General features: G+C 39.3%; 1 protein-coding gene across 2 annotated transcripts in view; it reads left to right on the top strand.

Annotated features, from left to right (window-relative positions):
* Positions 1 to 5,528: 5,528 nt before the first annotated feature.
* st3gal5 (ST3 beta-galactoside alpha-2,3-sialyltransferase 5) overlaps positions 5,529 to 20,077 on the top strand; it is a 43,061-nt gene continuing 28,512 nt past the window's right edge. The window contains exon 1 of one of the 2 annotated variants that reach the window (XM_064344148.1): positions 5,529 to 5,793. The gene's annotated coding sequence lies outside the window, so the exon portion shown is untranslated. The remainder of the gene's footprint in view (positions 5,794 to 20,077) is intronic. The other variant, XM_064344149.1, reaches the window with a different exon arrangement.

Raw genomic sequence — 20,077 nt, 5'->3', positions numbered from 1 at the left:
GCATCTTAGATACTTCGCCCCGTGCGTTCTTACCGTGTTGTTAAATATTACTTCATTACCAAGGTTGGAATTGAAATAAAAAATGAATTTAGGCCACCAGTCACAAAAGTGAAACAAAATGGTTGTCACATTGAGTGGTTTCTCACGCTCACCCTCCTGTCCACTCATATTTATCGACATGAATCCCAATTAGTATGACTGTATGAAAATAATTGTTAAATGTATGCAAGATAGGCATAACATGTTAGGCCTACAAATCTACTACTGTTATATCATCATTCTTAAGTTTCAAACATGTTGAATTAAAAACATCATCTGGCTAAAAACGTCTCATATCCCTTTTTCTTGAAAGACAGATTTCTGTGTTGTGGTTAATACGATGATTATGATCAGATTATAAGCCATGCATATAATATCTCATAAAAAACACGTTTTCAACGTACAAAAATGCTAAGTTACTCAAAAGTATTGATATCAAAATGACGCCAAGTTACGGTACTACAAACAATATAGGCTATCTTGCCTCACCGAAATGACATAAGATGTATTTCAATGCAATGCTACCCAATATTTCCTCAATTCTTTCAAGTCACTTGGCCCTGTGTGTATAAGCATGCAGTACATGGACAGGCCAAACATATGTGTGGATGGCTCTCTCACAGTCAAGATTGATTGAATAGGCGTGTATATGTCCAATTTGTATTGACGGACGGAGTGTAGCACAGTGGGTAAGGAACTGGGCTTGTAACTGAAAGGTTGCAGGTTCGATTCCTGGGTAGGGCACTGCCGTTGTACCCTTGAGCAAGGTACTTAACCGAAATTGCTTCAGTATATATCCAGCTGTATAAATGGATACAATGTAAAAAGTTGTGTACGTCGCTCTGGATAAGAGCGTCTGCTAAATGCCTGTAATGTAATGTAATGTAATGTATTTCGCTGCCCAGCCTTTCTGTTGCGTGAATGATAGTATGTTTCTTGGTATAAGTGTGTGTTCGTAAATGTGAATGTAACATGCTGCGAGGGAAATGTCCCTTATGGGGATAAAGAAGTTCTCTATGTATGTATGTACAATATGTATTTTACATGCAGTATTTATTGTACGTAGCAAATATGCAATAACTTGCACATGTACTCAAATTCAGTTCAGAAGCAAGTACAAACATGTTTTCTGGAGAAATATGCTTCCTATAGTTACTCAGCAGCAGTTTTGTACATTCATTTCAATGTGTTCCATGAGGCAATTTGAAATATTTGACTCTTTGATCTGACACAAAGTTTGCATGATATTGTAAAATGGTAAGATTACAAAACACAGGGCCAAGTGACTTGAAAGAATTGAGGAAATATTGGGTAGCATTGCGTTGAAATACATCTTATGTCATTTCGGTGAGGCAAGATAGCCTATATTGTTTGTAGTACCGTAACTTGGCGTCATTTTGATATCAATACTTTTGAGTAACTTGGCATTTTTGTACGTTGAAAACGTGTTTTTTATGAGATATCATTTCTTTTTGCAAAGCGTTTTATTATGAGAGTGAGAAATGCGAAGTGACCCTGTAAGAAACGGTTGTGGATTATGGCTATGTGTAAAACGTATCAGAAACGCATATGAAATATGGCCAGTGTATGTACTCACGGATTTGACGTCCATCCAATGAGCCTTGACTGACAAAAGAATCAGCAACCCCGTAGAATTATAACTCCCTAGGACGCAAATTATGTAGCCTTCTGTCCTGCTCCGTTGTCTGTTATTTCGTGGAGATGCACTTTTAGTGTTTGTAAGGTTTATAAGGCATTTTGATAGGCTTATCTGCAGGTAGGAATCCTCTTTGCTGTTTTGCTAAACTAGAACCGGAAAACATGATAGTGGAGAATAGGAGCAGACGCATATGTCCCAGCAGGCTTTGCATATGAGAAAATAACAACAGTGTGAGAGAAATTAGGATGAAATTATGAAATTGCGTAGTTGAAACAATATGTTTTTAGCAGAATGGGTATGTAGGTGAAGGTTGACATGATCACGGACTATAGTGCGGAGTAAAAGGAGTGACCATGAGCGAGCTTATATTCGTTATCGAACGGTATATATAACAGTCGCTATAAAGCACCAGCTGTTAAAGTGGACGGTTAAGTAACGTGTGAAATCTATTGCACTGCTGTGTTTTTTTCATGTTCAGTACTAGTAGTTATAATTATGAGTGAATCATGTTTTTAAATGTAATGTTTTAATGGGGAGTTGCAGAACGTACATACGTAGTAATTGTTTGTATGTGGCTAGATAGAGAACAGGGCGAGGTAACATGAATGTAGAAACGTGGCGTTTGCTGATAAGAAGGTTTTGTACAGTAGCCAAGTGAAGAAATGTAGTTAGTAGAAATGGCACAGCTGTGAACTGGTGTAACTTTTTAATAAAAGGAATACATTTGCCGTCATGAAATGCATATGGGTGGCCGTGAGTGAGTTTTGGTAAAGAAAATATAAAAGCGTAAGAAAACGTTAGTGTAAAAGAGGGAATTATCTGCCTGAGGGCGAGGCGGTATTCAATCCTTCAACCGGAGGTTTACCAGTCTGTGACTTTGTTAGTGCAGCACCATGACATAGCTATGCAATGCGTGAAATATCATTAGCAAACCTGTCCGTGGTTTTAAAGAACACAGGCCAGTAAGCACAGAAGAGCTCCCGTTGAATCCATATGGCTTTGCAATATTGTAGCCGGTTAATAACTGAACGTGCAGACGGTACGTCATAATTCAGTGTATACGTTCGGTGAACGGCGGGTAGATATGGTGCAAAAGCAATAATTGAGAAGTAGTAGACAATTATTAGTGAGGGTAAAAGCAGGTTAAAGAAACGCGTTCCTAGCTGGGCTTGAACCACAGACGCTGTGTTCCCAAGACTGTAACCTTATCCACTAGGCCACAGGCAGACTAGCTGTTTGTACTGAAAATGTTTCAGAGTAAAAAGGTATGGGTATTTTGCGTGTGTATGCGAGTTTTTCATTGGGTCGTGTAGGTGAAGATTTGGCGGGTGTCTGTAAAATGTCCAATGGGGAGACATGTTATTAGTGGGATAGGCGGCAGGAAAATTAAGAATGAGAAGAAGAAGAAGAATAAGGAGAAAACGCGAAATCCCCTTAGTTTGGGGCTTTATTGTGTGGACATGTGAAGTTGTTTATGAAATCTGTCTGTTGAAATGGGGTCAGAATGTACAGAATTTAATGTTTTTAAGGGCTGAGTGTCTGTGGCTGTTGTGGTTATTTCTGTGGGGAACCCTGAAAAGTGCCAAACTCTCGGTGCTGTATAGGTATGGGGCATGCCCCCGCCAAGGCGTAACTTGGCGGGATGGCATACCTGCCATCCCAATCTTAAGAACCACCACACAACTCAGTCATGTTGATCGGCGACATAGCTCAGGAGGTAAGACCGATTGTCTGGCAGTCGGAGGATTGCCGGTTCAAACCCCGCCCTGGGCATGTCGAAGTGTCCTTGAGCAAGACACCTAACTCCTAACTGCTCTGGCGAATGAGAGGCATCAATTGTAAAGTGCTTTGGATAAAAGTGCTATATAAATGCAGTCCATTTACCATTTGATCGTTTGTTTCCGTGAACGGCGGAATGGTGCGTCGCTTTAAATGTTGCTGCTGCAAGGAATTGTGGGATGGCATTATCTCCTTTCTTTTCGTAAAGGATGGTCCAGTGTCCCCTATGCTAAAGGAGAAACATAGAAGAACCTTTCCTTAGCATTTAAAGCCGGACACCCACCGCACGCGTAGCGACCGCGAGCGCACTACGCGCGTAACTGAAGCGTAGTTGAAGTACTGTTATTACAACGGCAACGGGTGACGTCCTCTACACCAGATGCGAAGCTTGTGCTACACAAGCGAACTGAAGCGTAGTTTTTCTGCTTGTCGCGCGTCATGATGACCTGTCTATACACAGAAATATGCTCTAAAATGCTAGGTATACATGCTCTGATGTATATTTCATCCTTATATTAGGCTACTGGCGGTGTGTCCCTAGTTCCCTCTCAGATATTTTATAAGCAGCTAAAAAAATACAAGCCTTTTCGTTTTCGTATTGTCCTTGCAGAAAAAAAAAACAAAAAAAAAACTGGAACCTGGGGGAAAGGCAAACTTAGTTTCGCTATCTTATTTTGCGGAGGGGGTGGGGTAAATTTGAAAATACACCACAGAAAGACGTAGCCTATTGAATGATGTAGAAGTGAATGCACCGAGCAGCGGTTTGTTAGCTCGAGTGTTGGAAGGTAGTTTTTAACCAACCATTGCTCAGCCTATTTGACTTCTCCGATGTCTTCGTTCGCCGTGCTTTCAAAAAGGGCTTGTTAATAAAAATCAGATAATCCACAGAGCTTTAAAAAATCTGATTATTTAGTGGTCTTGCTGATGAAAATGCACCTATTTTATAAATGAAGTTGTAAGCAAGCCTTTATTGCACTTGTACTTCAAAGCTTCCGGTGTTCATGGCGTTGTGGTGTTAATAGCCCTTCAAGTTTAAACTGTTACGCTATCTTTTGGACGATTAACTGATTTTACTAAATCTGATCATATAAATGTTTTGACGTGAATAACAAGACGACACGGGAATTCCCAATGGATTGATTATGGATTATTTATTATAATCATTACATATTCTTCATAAAGTTGGCACGCTTGTTAACCAAGCAAACAAATTAATACAGTTTGAGATTGATTATTATGTAGGCTACGTTGCGATTTAAGCTTATGGTAATTCTTTAAAGCGTTTACTTTCTCACGAGAATTCGAACAGCTCTTATCATGGCTGCCACTTAGACACTTCCGGGTCATTTCACTCAGTTAGGAACCTTCCTAAGCAAAAGACTATTCGGACCAGAGACGGTAAAAAATTCGGACGCAGCCAAAATGACAAGAATAGAACGAAAACTCGGACTTGCGTGAAAATGTAAATTAGTAGTGGTACAGCCACCGTTTGCTTTCCTTCGAAGTTACTGCTAGCCGAGCAGCGAAGTGTGCCCTCCAGATGCGAACCATGCACCATAAATGAGTCCATAGTCTTCCTGGTCTTTTTGTGGAATTGAAGAATGGCAGAGTAAAATTACGGCAGTCTGAAAAAGCTAAAGGGACGATTATTAGAATTAACCTGTTATTGTACCCGGATAAAAAGTGCGGAAGGTGATTTCTAGTTTGCTTGTACTGTATCACCAATGTTAATTATGCAAAACTACCGCATACCTCACATAACTGTATCAAACGTTTTGAGTCAATTACAACGGGCTAACAAAGAAAATCCGGAAGAAAATATTCAGCAACCGAATTAATCCGTTTGAATGTTTTGGTAGCCTACGTAATATGCTGTCCCAGCACGAATGCTTAGCATTTTATAAAACGAATACTAAAGCAAGAAAAGAACAGAAGAACACACGTTATAATTCCAAGACGTTGGCAGGCTATAACCAAAACTAGGCTACTGTGCCGCATAACACACAAGTTTACATACGGTTCATATATACGTTCCCGACTTTAGCACGTGAGTTTGGCTCGTTTGCTCATTGGTTTGTCGTCATGCCAATCAAAAACATTCTGAGTATTCGCTTCTTTGCTTGCAAAGATCTGGGGCAGACCCAGCCGACAGGGACGGAAAGGTTGGGCTGTTGTCTTTGGTTTTCACGTATTCGCGTTTAAACTGTCTGGCCTAACCGTGTGGGAATTAACTTGACTGCGAATTTATGACGTTCGTAACGCGGCGGTGGTGGGATCCCAAAGTGGATAGAACGGCACGTTTCTTCCAAACGAAGGTGAGTGCGCTGCGAATGATGTATCGCTAGCTAAACGTTAGCTGTTTGTTTCTTGTAATAGCTATCTAGCTTGGTAACTTAGACAGTGAACAGTATTGCGGGATTTACCTTGAACATGTCTATACTAGGCTACATAGCAAGTAGGCAAACCGACTAACGTTAGTTAGCTATATTTCTCGCTACCCATCCATATATTAGATCTTGTTTATTAATAGCCAAGTGCTCTGGTTGTTAGCTAGGTAAATGATATGCTCGATTGCGAGCTGTCTCGGCGCAGCGTATGTTGGTAATTGGTTAAATTGCTAGCTAAGGCTGTTTTGTCAAGTGGTTGCCGTCCTGGGGACTCTCAGTATATGCTGGTTTTCGTTCCCACCACAATTGCAGTCCCAGAATTGTGACAAACCGTTAATTTTTCTTAACCCTTTAACTGTCACTCATTGAAATAGGTGATGAAAAAATTATTTAACCATAAATACCTATTACTAGAGTACCAAATAACAATGTCTAACAGTTTTTTTCATAACTTGACCCCTTTTTTTAGAAATTATAGACCTCTACCGTACGGTTGAGATGTGAGTTTATAGTAAAAGATGCTATTCACAAATTGCTATATTTCGGAACATTTTTCCTGAAACACAATCATTTAAATCTCTCTTTAAAACCTTAAAACAGTTTATTGCTTTTTTACACTCCATCAGCATGTTTTTGGCCTGTAAATGTCCCATCAATTACAATGGCTAGGTCCACAAATATGTATATATTGACATATACTGCATCATATGGCATTTCTGCTTTAAAGGAGTACCATGGTGATTTTCACACTTTCTCGGTTTTATGTGCTATTTGCACAAGAGGCATTGAAGAAACACAATGAGCAATGTATTAAATATGTCCGTTATGTATTTTTGGAGAAATATGCGTTTTAAATTCATCATCCTATTTTCAACCGGTTGAGAAAGTTGTCATTTTTCTACGTCACGAATACAGTAACTACTCCCATTTCCACGCCCCGTAAAGAAATCTGACAGGACACACCGTCCTGCTGTTCAGACAATGCAAATATTTGACTAACGTTAGGTTCACTTAAATTAGAGTGCCTTTAGATTATTTCTGGTTATATTCATTTAGCTAGCTAGCTAACGTTAGCTAGCTAGGAGGTTTGCTTTCATAAGGCAATGTTATCGATAACGTTAGCTTGCTAGTTTGCTTTTATGAGGACGTTATAGTTGTGCTTTTATCTTAACTTGGCTAGCTAGATAGCAAACATTATAATTGGATATAAGTTAACGTCCTTACCTTAGCTATCTATCGATACTTGATATACTACTAAGCTAGCTAGCTTGTGAAAATTCAGTCTCCCAAAGAGAGCGCGTATCATGGGGGTAGCTATGGTAACGGGGCACGGTCTGTCAATCATAGCTAACTGACAGTTCTCATTACCACGCCCAGACGGTTCGGGTGAATTTTTATAGTGGGAAATTTAGGCTTAGAAAAATACGTTTTAAAGTACATTGAAATGACTGAAGAATAAAAAAATTATGCACATTTGTTTTGTTGTTGCCTGAAGACAACTGGGAAGTGTCACGTTCAACCACCATGGTACTCCTTTAAAATCAGACACTGTTTGATTGTCATTTTATAAGTGTAAACTATTTTGTTTCTATGAACTAAACAGTTTAAATATGTATGTAAAAAAACATTCATTCCAGGTATCATTGATTTCATTTTGATTAGGCCTACATATTTCATGTCGAACATATCATTAACTATGATTTGGAACAAACGTCTGTGTACGTATATATGTATAGATACTCCATTGTGTGGCATTTCTGCTTTATAATCAGGCACCGTTTCATACATCGCCATTTTATTTTAAGTATAAACTCATGAACAAAACTTTAAAAACTTTAAACTTTAAAAAACACCCATTGCCGGTATCTGAGTTCATGCTCAGTCCTGAACATATTTTTTCAACTGATCAGATTTTGAATCTCTTATTCACCTCATTTTCAGCTTTCATTTGAGATGATGCGTGACAAAGCACTGCTGTGTGCTGTTTAGACACAGGAAGACTCCGCACTCTGCACACTTCTATCGTGACACCCCCTTTGGGCAGAGTTTGCATCGCCCTCGCTGTGGGCCACAGGCTGGGCGTGTATCAGGCTCACTAAGCTCAGGGATTGGTAGCTCTTCAGCTGTGTCACCTGTGTGCCTTGGCACATAGTCAGGATCATCCAAGTCCTCATCACTGTCCTCTATGTCTGACTCCTCTGGATCAAGGGGGACTACAGCTTTGCTACCCTTTCCTCTGCCATAGAAAAATTTGGTGTCCATCATTAAGAATGAAACAATACACTGCACTACATGTTTTCCCATAACATATATGTGCATGCACATTCGTCGTGGCATTGTTTTGACAACCTTATGCAACGTCACAACATTTATTTCCGTCCAGAATTGCATTATCTTGTATTGACAATGGGAGAGTCGAGCACATCTCGAAGACTTTCAATGGGGTTAAGGTCAGGACTCTGTGGTGGCCAATTCATGTGTGAAAATGATTCCTCATGCTCCCAGAACAACTCTTTCACAATTTGAGCCTGATGAATCTTGGCATTGTCGTCCTGGAATATGCACATGCCGTCAGGGAAGAAAAAATCCATTGATGGGATAACCTGGTCATTCAGTACATTCAGGTACTCAGCTGACTTAATTTTATTGCCGCATAACATTGCTGAGCCTAGACCTGACCAACTGAAGCAACCCCAGATCATAACACTGCCTCCAGAGGCTTGAAACAGTGGGCACTGTCCAAAAAAATCCAAACGGTGGCTTTTTTTTTTTGGCCAGGCAGTGTAATGTAATATAATAGGATAATATTGTGTTTTAGTAATATAATATAATTTCACTGTATTTGTTCACTTTTTCCACTCAAACATCTTCCTACCACACTAACTACTATAGCCGCGTTTCCACCGAAATTACCCGGAACTTTCAGTCCCAGGAACTACTTTACCAGGAACTAAAAGGTTCCTTCAGCCAATGGTTGTCTGCGTTTCCACCGGGGTCTAAAGTACCGCGAAGATTAGGCAAATTAGCCCACTGACGTTGTCGTCGGTCCATCTGTCATATGATTTCTTCTGTAACCCCATACTACCACCGAAGTAGCCTACATTATTTTCTAATAACCGGGACAGCCCGGAGGGGTTTATTCCACTTATATACAACGGGTTACCAACAATGACTATATATGGTTACTTTTGTATTTATTGATTTTCATATATCCTCTCAAACACATTCATTAACAGCAGAAAACATGCACACGTTGTAAACAATTAGCTGTTTTATTACTTTCTCGTCATCAATTCCATATAGGCTGATCGCAAAATGACAAGAATAGAACGAAAACTCGGACTTGCGTGAAAATGTAAATTAGTAGTGGTACAGCCACCGTTTGCTTTCCTTCGAAGTTACTGCTAGCCGAGCAGCGAAGTGTGCCCTCCAGATGCGAACCATGCACCATAAATGAGTCCATAGTCTTCCTGGTCTTTTCGTGGAATTGAAAAATGCAGTAAAATTTAGTAAAATTACGGCAGTCTGAAAAAGCTAAAGGGAAGATTACTAGAATTAACCTGTTATTTTACCCGGATAAAAAGTGCGGAAGGTGATTTCTAGTTTGCTTGTACTGTATCACCAATGTTAATTATGCAAAACTACCGCATACCTCACATAACTGTATCAAACGTTTTGAGTCAATTACAACGGGCTAACAAAGAAAATCCGGAAGAAAATATTCAGCAACCGAATTAATCCGTTTGAATGTTTTGGTAGCCTACGTAATATGCTGTCCCAGCACGAATGCTTAGCATTTTATAAAACGAATACTAAAGCAAGAAAAGAACAGAAGAGCACACGTTATAATTCCAAGACGTTGATAGGCTATAACCAAAAGTAGGCTACTGCGCCGCATAACATACAAGTTTGATTTGAAGTTATTATGAAAATAAATTGGTTTGCCGCTGCATATTTTCAAACATGGCGGGTAATGGCGGAAAATAAATACAACACAAACGCTACGAGTACTCGACCAATCAGAAATGTTCAGCGCTGCAAGCTCCACCCAAAAGGTTCCTGTACTTTCGGAAAGTACTACCCCCCGAGCAGGAACGTTTTGGGGGGTAAAACAAAGCCCCCAGAACTAAATTTAGACCCTAGTTCCTGCGGTGGAAACGCACTGAGTTCCTCAAAAGGTTCCTAGTTCCGGGGTATAGTTCCTGCGGTGGAAACGCGGCTTATGCTAACATCTGCCCTGCATCATGGTCATTTCTACCCTTTACCGACATATCAACCGCACGGTTAAGCATGTTTTTCTGGCACAATGGATTTTTAACATTTTTGATATTTAATATCATATTCCTATTCTTTAAGGTCTCTTCTATCTGAAAAACATCATGGTTTATCCCTTACCTGCCAAATTCCTGCTTTATGCTCTAATCTTTGGGGAGTGATTTGTGGTGCTGCCTCCGTTGTCAGAGTGGGGAAAGTGCAGGAACTGCTCCAATATAGTTGTGTTGAAAAAAGATACCCTTTATGCAAATTGATTAAGGGGGGTTGGAGCCCCACACCAATCAGGATGCTGGGCAGATTTTTTTTTTTTTTCTCATAGGTTTTTTCACTGTCAAAGTCAGCTCTACCGCATGGTTGAGAAGTCAGTTAAAGGGTTAATTATATGCTTTTCATGTTTAGAGGGATTGTTTTTTTAATCCACATGATGTCAGAAATAGCTATGCATGCCATCTTTATCAAATTAAAGGCTGAAACAATTGGCTCCTAGTTGAAAGCATGGGCACACACATGGCCACTAAAACTAACCTTTTTGTAGAAAAGGAAAAAATGAAAGCACTTAACACATGTGCTCAGCAACCTAATTAACGAGTAAGTTATTTATTCAAGGCAGAAAGTGAGTAATTCCAGATGGCCATTTCTTGATTTGAGGGCATGGACGAGGGGAATTGTCATTGACGTTTTAGGTTTTCAGAATGTCAACAAAAAAAAAGGAAAATCTAGTAGCAGCAATTTTTTGATAAGTTGTTTAAATTGGCTCCTTGGCCTTGTAAAATTTTTATTCAAGGAGTCAGCAAATTTGGTACTTTGCATAGGCCTACATTTTGTCAGATTACTGCCTAAAACGTCATTCAGTGACGCAATGTTTAAATTTTTTTAATTAATATTTCAAATACTTTTATTGCAAATACAACTCAATAAAATCCATCATCACGCAAATAAGAGATTATAGACAGATTTCCATATAAGGAGTTTATAATTTTTTTTTTCATTTTTATAGAACATTTCTCAACTTTTGTAGAGTCAGTTCCACATATTTATAGTAGAAGTGAACATTTTTTAAAATTCATATTGTTCAATTGCTTGTGATTATCATCAGATTTTTTGATGGAATAAATGGTTCATATTTTTAATGTTTAATTTCTTTGTTTTACTGAACGAGATTATTTGTTTCTTTGAATGACATTCAGACTTTTTGGTAAATAATTTTTTTGTCACATAGTATCATCTAAATTGAATCTCATAGATGCAAGCACTTAAGAACATAGGAACAATGCGAGAAACACCATTTTCCCCAGTCAGCTGCATGTGAGGTTTGAGAAAATATAGGAGGGTGATCACTCTGGCCAGCTTGCTGCCCTAATTGAAATTAAAGAAAAAAATTAACACTTAACACTGAAATCATTGTGATCATTCTAATTTTACTATTTTTCTTATTCTGTAGCCGTAATGCCACACACATTTGCAAATGAGCGTGCCCATGCGCAAGCATGTGTACGTCTGTGCATGTATGATTGCATACGTGTTTCTGTGCATGCATTAGTGTACAAGCGTGCGTGTGCGTCTGCTAGGTAGCTCAAATGGTAAAATAGCCCCTTGTAACTCCTGAGTGAGCCCCGTGGTCTTGGATCAAATCTGACCTGTGGCAGTTCTGACTCTGTACTAGGGGTGTGCAGAGACGTCATTATCTGTATCTGTTCAACCAACAAAATGATCTGTCTCTGTATCTGTATTCGGATAGAATACCGGAAGTGGGCGTGGTTTATACCGGAAGTCACATTAAATCGGGCAAATGTTATATTTTCTAACCTAATATGCATTGGCAATGCAATTGTTGTGCCTTCAAAGCATCAGATTGATTTAATATTGGCATATAGGCTAATTCATTATGAAATATATTTCCGCATCCTCATACTGTACTTTTCATCTTTCATCATACTCTCTCTCTTTTTTTATTTTTAACTAAACTATGTTTTATGAACTGTCTGAACCCCACCACCACCCCCCCCCCTTTAACAGGGGGACATTGAACGATCAGAAACTGAAAAAAATGTTTTATAAATCAAAAGATTCTGTTTTGCATTGGAAATAAAAACTATTTTCAGTAAAAATATCTAGAAAAATATCCTTCAGTTGAAAGGAATAATCTTAAATTCCAATGATACTGCGTCCGTGTTTCTTGATGTGTTAACGTTACTGCAGTTCGCTAGGGATACGTGAATTACTACTTTACAACAGTAATTAGGCTACATAACAGTAATACATGAAATTTTTTTGCCTGTTTTTCCCCTACTGAACTAAGTTTGGATAGACTGCAAAACATCTGATGTCCTCATATTTTCTCCTGGTGGCAACTGTTACCTTGAAAATCTGGACTGGATTTCGTGTGCATTTGATAGCCAAGACCTATGGCTGATACAATACCACATGTTACATCTTAAACGGATGATTATTGACTGAAATACAAGGTAAAACATCGGTTTTTTCAATATTTCGACAGGGTTTTTTTAAATGGAGGACATTAACACATACAGCAAAAAATTACAGGTTCTAAGCTTTATTTTGATGTAGCCTATAGGTTGCGGGGGTTTGAAAGAAATCACACCAGGCTTTTGTCTCGCTAGTTCCCGCACCTGACACCTCCTGCTCCTCGGTGCGAGAGTTTCACTGAGTGATAGCCGGGAACGGTCAGCTCTCAGCCTGCTGCCTGCTGTGCGCTGACTCGGTGGGGCAACTACAGAATATAATGATCACTTTTCAATAATGTGTAGTAAATGAAACAACTAGTTAGCGAAATCAAAGTCCTATGTTGCAAACAGAATGGGAATTTTTATCCACAATGATATAAATCGATTTGAAGAAACATAATGGCTGACGCACAGAACTTATTTATTAAATGTTTTGCAGCGCAGTGGCTCAGAGTTTGTTGGTGTGTGTGTGTGTGTGTGTGTGTGTGTGTGTGTGTGTGTGTGTTAGAGTTAGTGAGAGGCAGTTGCTATGTGCTGGATACAGCTACCAGCCGTGCGTAACTGGTGCCACCCCTGCCAATAATGTCAACAAATAAATTCCAATAACCTTCTTGCCGCAATGTTTACTTGACCCCGCACATATAAGCCTAACTCCTTTGCCATATTGCTTTCAACTTTAGAGCCAATTTTGCTTCCAGTACAGGCCAAAAGTATTAGGCCACCTGTAGTTTAAAAAAAGGTAGAGAAGAATTCAGTTAATAGATGCACATTTATTGAAAAACTAATGTTTTTTTTTTCCAATTTCTACCTACAATAACTCAAAAAGACAACTTTGAATGATCTTTTTATCAAATTACTTCAAACTAACCTCCTTTGGCTTACAATTCATATAATTTAACCTAACCCCAGCAAGCCTAATACCTTTAGCCTGTATGAGCCTAATACCTTTTTTAAAAAAGGTCTTTACTCTAAACGTATCATAAAACCATGTTGAATAGAAATTTGGAAATTACTTCCAGTTGGTACAAATAGGAATCACCTTTTTTGATGTAAGATGTAATACACTGAGTGACGTTAGCTGGGTAACATTATGTTATCACAGAGGTGGGTCTCAGTGTGAGAAGGGTTGGTTTGGGTTGTGCCTACCAACCACGGGGATTATAAAAGTGCCAAAATGTTGTTGCATGGTGGGTGGTACAAGACAAGATCTGAAGTTTTCTGTGCTCTCTTGTGAAAAGCTACTTTTAACTAGACTTAACAGTAGTTAAGGTCCGCTACCATAGCTAATAACTTTAGTTAAAAGCCTCTTCGTTAAAAGCAGCTAAGTTATCAGCTAGCTAACATTTCTTTAGGATGTGATGTGATATATATAAGTTAACGATGTTAGTTATGCAGCATCCTTTAAAAAAAAAACAAGTGAACGTTAGCATTTCTTAGCTACAGCTAATTAAAGTTATAAGTAGGCTACTTACTGCTAATTTACTACAAAAATAGATGTGACTTTATTCAGGATTTTAGAGTTTTCAGCTCTCCCTTCCAATTTTTTCTTCTCTTTTTGCACAGGCAGACAAATTTTTTTTAAAATCTGGATTCTTGGCTTTGTTATTTGTATAGCCTACCATACAAAGTTTTGGCATTTTTATAATCTTGATAATCCAGTAACTGCTAATAATAACCGTATGGAGTGCTACGGATTGTTTTCCCCCATCGTAGGGGCGTGGCCTTTTACTGGCGCGTTGATGCAAGCATATTACGTAACTGCCGTTGGAGACGTAAGCACCACAGGTGTTGGCCATTAATTAAAATTATTTGCATTTCACTCATCACAAATGCCATTGAAAATACATTTTCAGGATTCGATAAGCAGATTCGAAATACACAAAACATTAGCCTAATTCTTCCCGCTTCTGTTCCAAGTGTCATGATAAAATTATGAATTCAGACATATATTGTGCCGTTATTGTGAATTGGTGTGAAAGGCAGATTTTGAAATGTCCTGTGTAAAAAAAAAAATTCAGCATTCCATGGGCTGCTGCAACCACATACTGTATTAGAGCTGTCAAAAAATATTCGAAGTTCGAAAACTATTCGATTTAAAAAATAAAAAAAATTTTCGAAGTTCGAACCTAAATTTGAGCATTGGAATATTAGGTTTGGATCTCGTTTTTTTGTAATTAACATGAATATACAGACTTAATTTCATACGGCGAATCATGTTCATGCACGCACAGTTCATTTCCTGTGCTAACATTACTTCCTCTGTCAACCAAAAATGTTCTGCCCTGGATCCAGAGCAAGTGGATCGTCTGGTTTTCCTTGCCAATAACCTCTGATAACCTGTGATACTTTCAGTTGGCACCTAACGTTACTGGTCAGCTAGCCTCGCGAGCCAGTCTCTTTTTCCACTTCGTTTAACAGATCTGGTCAGCTAACAGTTTGGGCTAAATTATGTTCCGATGACAGGCTGTTTCCTTTCTGTTATGAATATTTTGATAAAATTGGATGATGTAAGAAGTTAAACAAACTAAACAGAGTAAGTAATTTATGTTGTTTTAGGCTACAGGTATTAGCCGTTTGAATAGTTTTTGTGTTAAGAAATAAACAGGGATTTCCTATAGACAAACATTTCCCTATTATTGTGATTAATAAATGCCGAGTTGTGGCAAATTACATACACGAGAAAGTGCTTTATTCATTTGCGCATTAGGCTATATAAACTGTAGCGGGCTCATTTATAAAATGAACTTGTGAAGTGAAGACCTGACGTAGAGCCACAATTGTTTCCACAGTCAAATCGAGTCATGTTGAAATTTTATGAATCACTGCTTTGACGTGATTTTCTACGTACGCCACAAAGTTGATCTAAAATACGTTTTATAAATGAGGCCCCAGATGTAGTGACCTAGTATGAAAGTTCACCGATGTCCTCTATTCTACTGCCCGCTTGTGGAAAATAACACTCAGGCCAGTTTAAAGGGAGCGTCACGTGCATATTGCGCCCAACAATAAGCAGCTTATTTTTGTGAATTATAGGCAAATGATATTTGAATATATTCAAACTCTAACTAATTACAAAAGCTAATATTCGAACTCAATTTCATGGCAGTTTTGACAGCCTTATACTGTATATATTAATAAACTTGATTTTTTGAACACTCTTTTATATTACATTACATTACAGGCATTTGGCAGACACTCTTATCCAGAGCGACGTACAACAAAGTGTATAACCATAACCAGGAACAAGTATGACGAAACCCCTAGAGAGAAGTACCGGTCCAAGTGCAGGGAACAACCGCATAGTTCAACTTGGACCCTGAAGGTTAAACTGATTAGTACTAACACAACGAGAACGGCAACAACGCAATCTATGGAAAAAATACAAGCAGTAGTTAAGACAGTTAATGCACCTAAGTCACCTACGAAACAGCTGCCTAGTTACAACCCTAAGCGTACAGTCATTTACAGGGGGGTAGGGAGGGATGGGGAGAGGTGCAGCCTGAAGAGGTGAGTCTTCAGTCGTCATTTGAAATGGGTCAGTGTCTCAGCTGTTTTGACCTCCACAGGGAGGTCATTCCACCATCGTGGGGCCAGAACAGACAGGAGACGTGTTCTGGAATACTGACCCCCATTCGGGTATTCGGTTATTCAAATAACTGAGTGCATCCCTACCATATTGGGATGGCAGGTATGCCATCCCGCCAAGTTACAGCTTGGTGGAGCGGCATGGCCCATACCTATACATCACCCAGACTCTGGCACTTTTCAGGGTTCCTTACAGAAATAACCACAATGACCACAGTCTGTGAGCCCTTAAAAATATTAATTTCTGCACCTTCTGACCCTATTTTAACAGATAGAATTCACAAACAACTTCACACGTCCACTCAATAAGGCCCCAAACTTACAGTTGAGGCCAATGGTTTACATACACCTAGGCTGAAGACATTCAGACTCAGTTTTTCATAACTCCACACATTTCATGTTACCGTACATTTACCGTGTTAAGTCAATTAGGGTATCTACTTTATTTCCATAAGAGGGCTTTTTAAAAAAATAATAGCTAAGAGACAGATTTATTTCAGCTTTTATGAACTAGCTATATCAGATTTTCGGTGGGTACAAAGTTTACATACACTTTGTTAGTATTTGGTAGCATTGCCATATAATTGCTTAAGTTGAATCAAACACTTGGGGTAGCCTTCCACAAGCTTCTCACAATACTTTGCCGGAATTTTTACCCATTGCTCCTGACAAAACTGGTGTAACTCAGCCAGGTTTGTGGGCCTTCTTGCTCGGACATGCTTTTTCATTTCAGCCCACACATTTTCTATGGCATTCAGGTCAGGGCTTTGTTATGGCCACTCCAATACTTTCACTTTGTTGTCTTTAAGCCATTTTTACAACTTTGGAGGCATGCTTAGAATCATTGTCCTGCTGGAAGTCCCAGTTGCGACTAAGTTTAAACTTTCTAGCTGATGTCTTGAAGTTTGAAGTATTGCTTCAGTATTTCTAGATAATCCTCCTTCCTCATGATGCCATCTATTTTCTGAAGTGCACTAGTCACTTTTCCAGCAAAACACCCCCACAACATGATGCTGCCATCCCCATGCTTCACAGTTGGGATGGTGTTCTCCGGATTAAAAGCCTCACCCTCTTTCCTCCATAAATAGCACCGATCATTATGGCCAAACAGTTCAATTTGTTTTCATCTGACCAGGGAACACTCGATAGATAGGTCTTGATCCTGATGATCACCTGAAAACTTCTTCCTGCGTTTTTTATGCTGGTCTTGGAGTAGGGGCTTCTTCCTTGCACAACAGTTTTTGTGCAGTTGGGAGAGGTCATTTAGGTTTGCAGGCACAAACCTAAATGACCTCTCCCAACTGCACAAAATCAGAGCCACAAAGACGGCCCAATCAATCTTTGCGGACCCTAGAGACCCCTTGTTCAGTGAGTTCACGTTACTTCCATCTGGTCGCAGATATTAGGCCTATCTGCCAAGATGCAGGACCAGTAGATTTAAAAACTCATTTGTCCCTGCTGCTATTGGCCTTTTAAATAATATTAGGTAATTCTATGTTTTTTGTGTGAATTGTTTGTGTGTTGATCGGTGTGTGTTGCTTGTTGTTGATGTTTGTATTTACTGCTGGCTGTGCAACAAATTTCCCCTCGGGGATAATAAAGATTACTTACTTTCATTCTGGCTTTTTTATGCAGGTCTTGGAGTAGGAGCTTCTTCCTTGCGTGACAGCCTTTCAGGCCATGGCGATGTAGGATTCTCTTAATGGTGGATGTAGATACTTTGGTACCTGATGCCTCCAACTCCTTCACCAGTTCCTTTGTTGTTGTCCTGGGGTTCAGTTGAACCTTTCGGACCAAAGTTCGTTCATCCCTGGGAGTTAATTTGTGCCTCCTTCCTGAATGATGCATTGTCTGTGTAGTCCCAAGTCTTTTATATTTGCATACACTTGTTTGTACAGATGGTCGTGGTAGCTTTGGTAGTTCGGAAATTGCACCTAAGGAGGAACCAGACTTGTGGAGGTCACAAATTTTTTTCTGAAGTCTTGGCTGAGTTGCTTGGATTTTTCCATGGTATCAAGGGCAAAAAGTCAGTGGCTCTGAAGGTAGGCCCTTAATTACAGCCACAGGTGCCAATTAACTCCCAATTAACTCCTAATTATAACAATTAGCCAATCATAAGCTTCTAAAAAGTCATTACATCATTTTCTGGAATCTTCCGGACTGTTTAAGGAGACAGTCAAGTTGGTATGTGTAAACTTTTGACCCACTGAAATTCTGATACAGTGAATTAAAGCTGAAATAAACTTGTCTCTAATCGATTGTTTTAAAATTACCTCTGATGTGAACAAAGTAGATGCCCTAATTGACTCGCCAAAAGAAGTGTATGGTAACAGGAAATGTGAGTTGTGGAAAAACTGAGTTTGAATATCTTTAGCCTCGGTGTATGTAAACATTTGGCCTCAACTGTAGGGGATTTTGTGCTTTTTCCTTTTCCTGGAAAAAAAAGCCTGAAATGCTCCTAACCCACAAACAATATGTCTACCCATTAGTCTTTTTTTACGTACATCAACCAATAAAAACATAGGATACACACACAAAATGAACGCAAGTTTTAAAACATTTCAACTTTGCACCCCTGACGTTGTCTTCCCTCGTAGCTTAGTGGGTGGTGCCTTTGCCTTTAGAACTCACACAGATTCAAATCCCCCTTTTGACATGTGCGTTACGATTTGGTCCGGTTGGTAACTTTACCGGTTGTATAGAAACTGCTGCAAGATAATTATTTCACTCCAGGTATGTCCTGTTTATTTAACTCAAAAAACAGTTCAGGTTCACCGCTGCCCCTGATCTCATACCTACTTCACTAGGGCAGGCTACTGCAGCTAGCTTTAACCCTGCAACGCCACATTTCTAAATGCATGGTAGCTAGCCCTATACAGCCTCTACTGACATACAAACAATTAGTAGGTCTGTCGTGTGCAACAACCCATTAAAAACACTTCCATTTCAAATATGACACATACTTTCATATATTTGACATTCATGGTAAAGGAAAATGTTAGTACACCTACAGACGCTTCTGAAATTCATCTCTACGATCTGCGTTGTGATTTGGTCCGGTTGGTAATGTTACCGGTCTTATGCAAACTGCTGCAAGATAATGATTTCACACCAGGTATGTCCTGTTTCTTTCACTCAAAAATTGGTTTACATTCACCGATGCCCCTGTTCTCATACCTACTACTTAACTATGGTAGGCTACTGCAGCTAGCTTTAACCCTGCAACGCCACATTTATAAATTTATGTTGGCTAGCTCAATATAGCCTCTACCGACATACAAACAATTAGAAGGTCTGTCATGTGCAATAACCCATTAATACACTTACATTTAAAATATGACATGCACTTTCATTTATTTCACATTCATGGTAAAGGAAAACATTTGTAGGCTACACATACAGACGCCTACAAAATTGATCTTTCACATCTGCGTTGCGATTCGGTCCGGTAGGTAGAGTTACCGGTCGTATAGAAACTGCTGCAAGATAATGATTTCACGCTGGGTATGTCCAGTTTCTTTAACTCAGTGGTGTCAAACTCGTTGCCATGGAGGGCCGTGTGTATGCAGGTTTTCATTCCAACCAATTAATGCTGCCTTAATTGAGTCCAATTACTCATTCAGCCATATGCGTTTAACTGCATTGAAGCACAGAATATAAGAAAATTTTTATTTAGACAATGCGGGTCACCATAGACGTCGGGTCACCATTGTGCGCAAATAATTTAACTAATTATATAATCAAGATCTGAGGCTGGAATGAAAACCTGCATACACACGGCCCTCCATGGCAACGAGTTTGACACCACTGCTTTAACTCAAAGACAGTTCACATTCACCGCTGCCCCTGTACTGATAACTGCTGTCTCTTGGGGCGACATAGCTCAG

This window comes from Anguilla rostrata, chromosome 7 (assembly GCF_018555375.3).
Source record: "Anguilla rostrata isolate EN2019 chromosome 7, ASM1855537v3, whole genome shotgun sequence".
Classification (NCBI taxonomy): Eukaryota; Metazoa; Chordata; class Actinopteri; order Anguilliformes; family Anguillidae; genus Anguilla; species Anguilla rostrata.
Note: the sequence above shows the minus strand (reverse complement) of the source record. Positions and strands in the feature narration are given on the sequence as shown.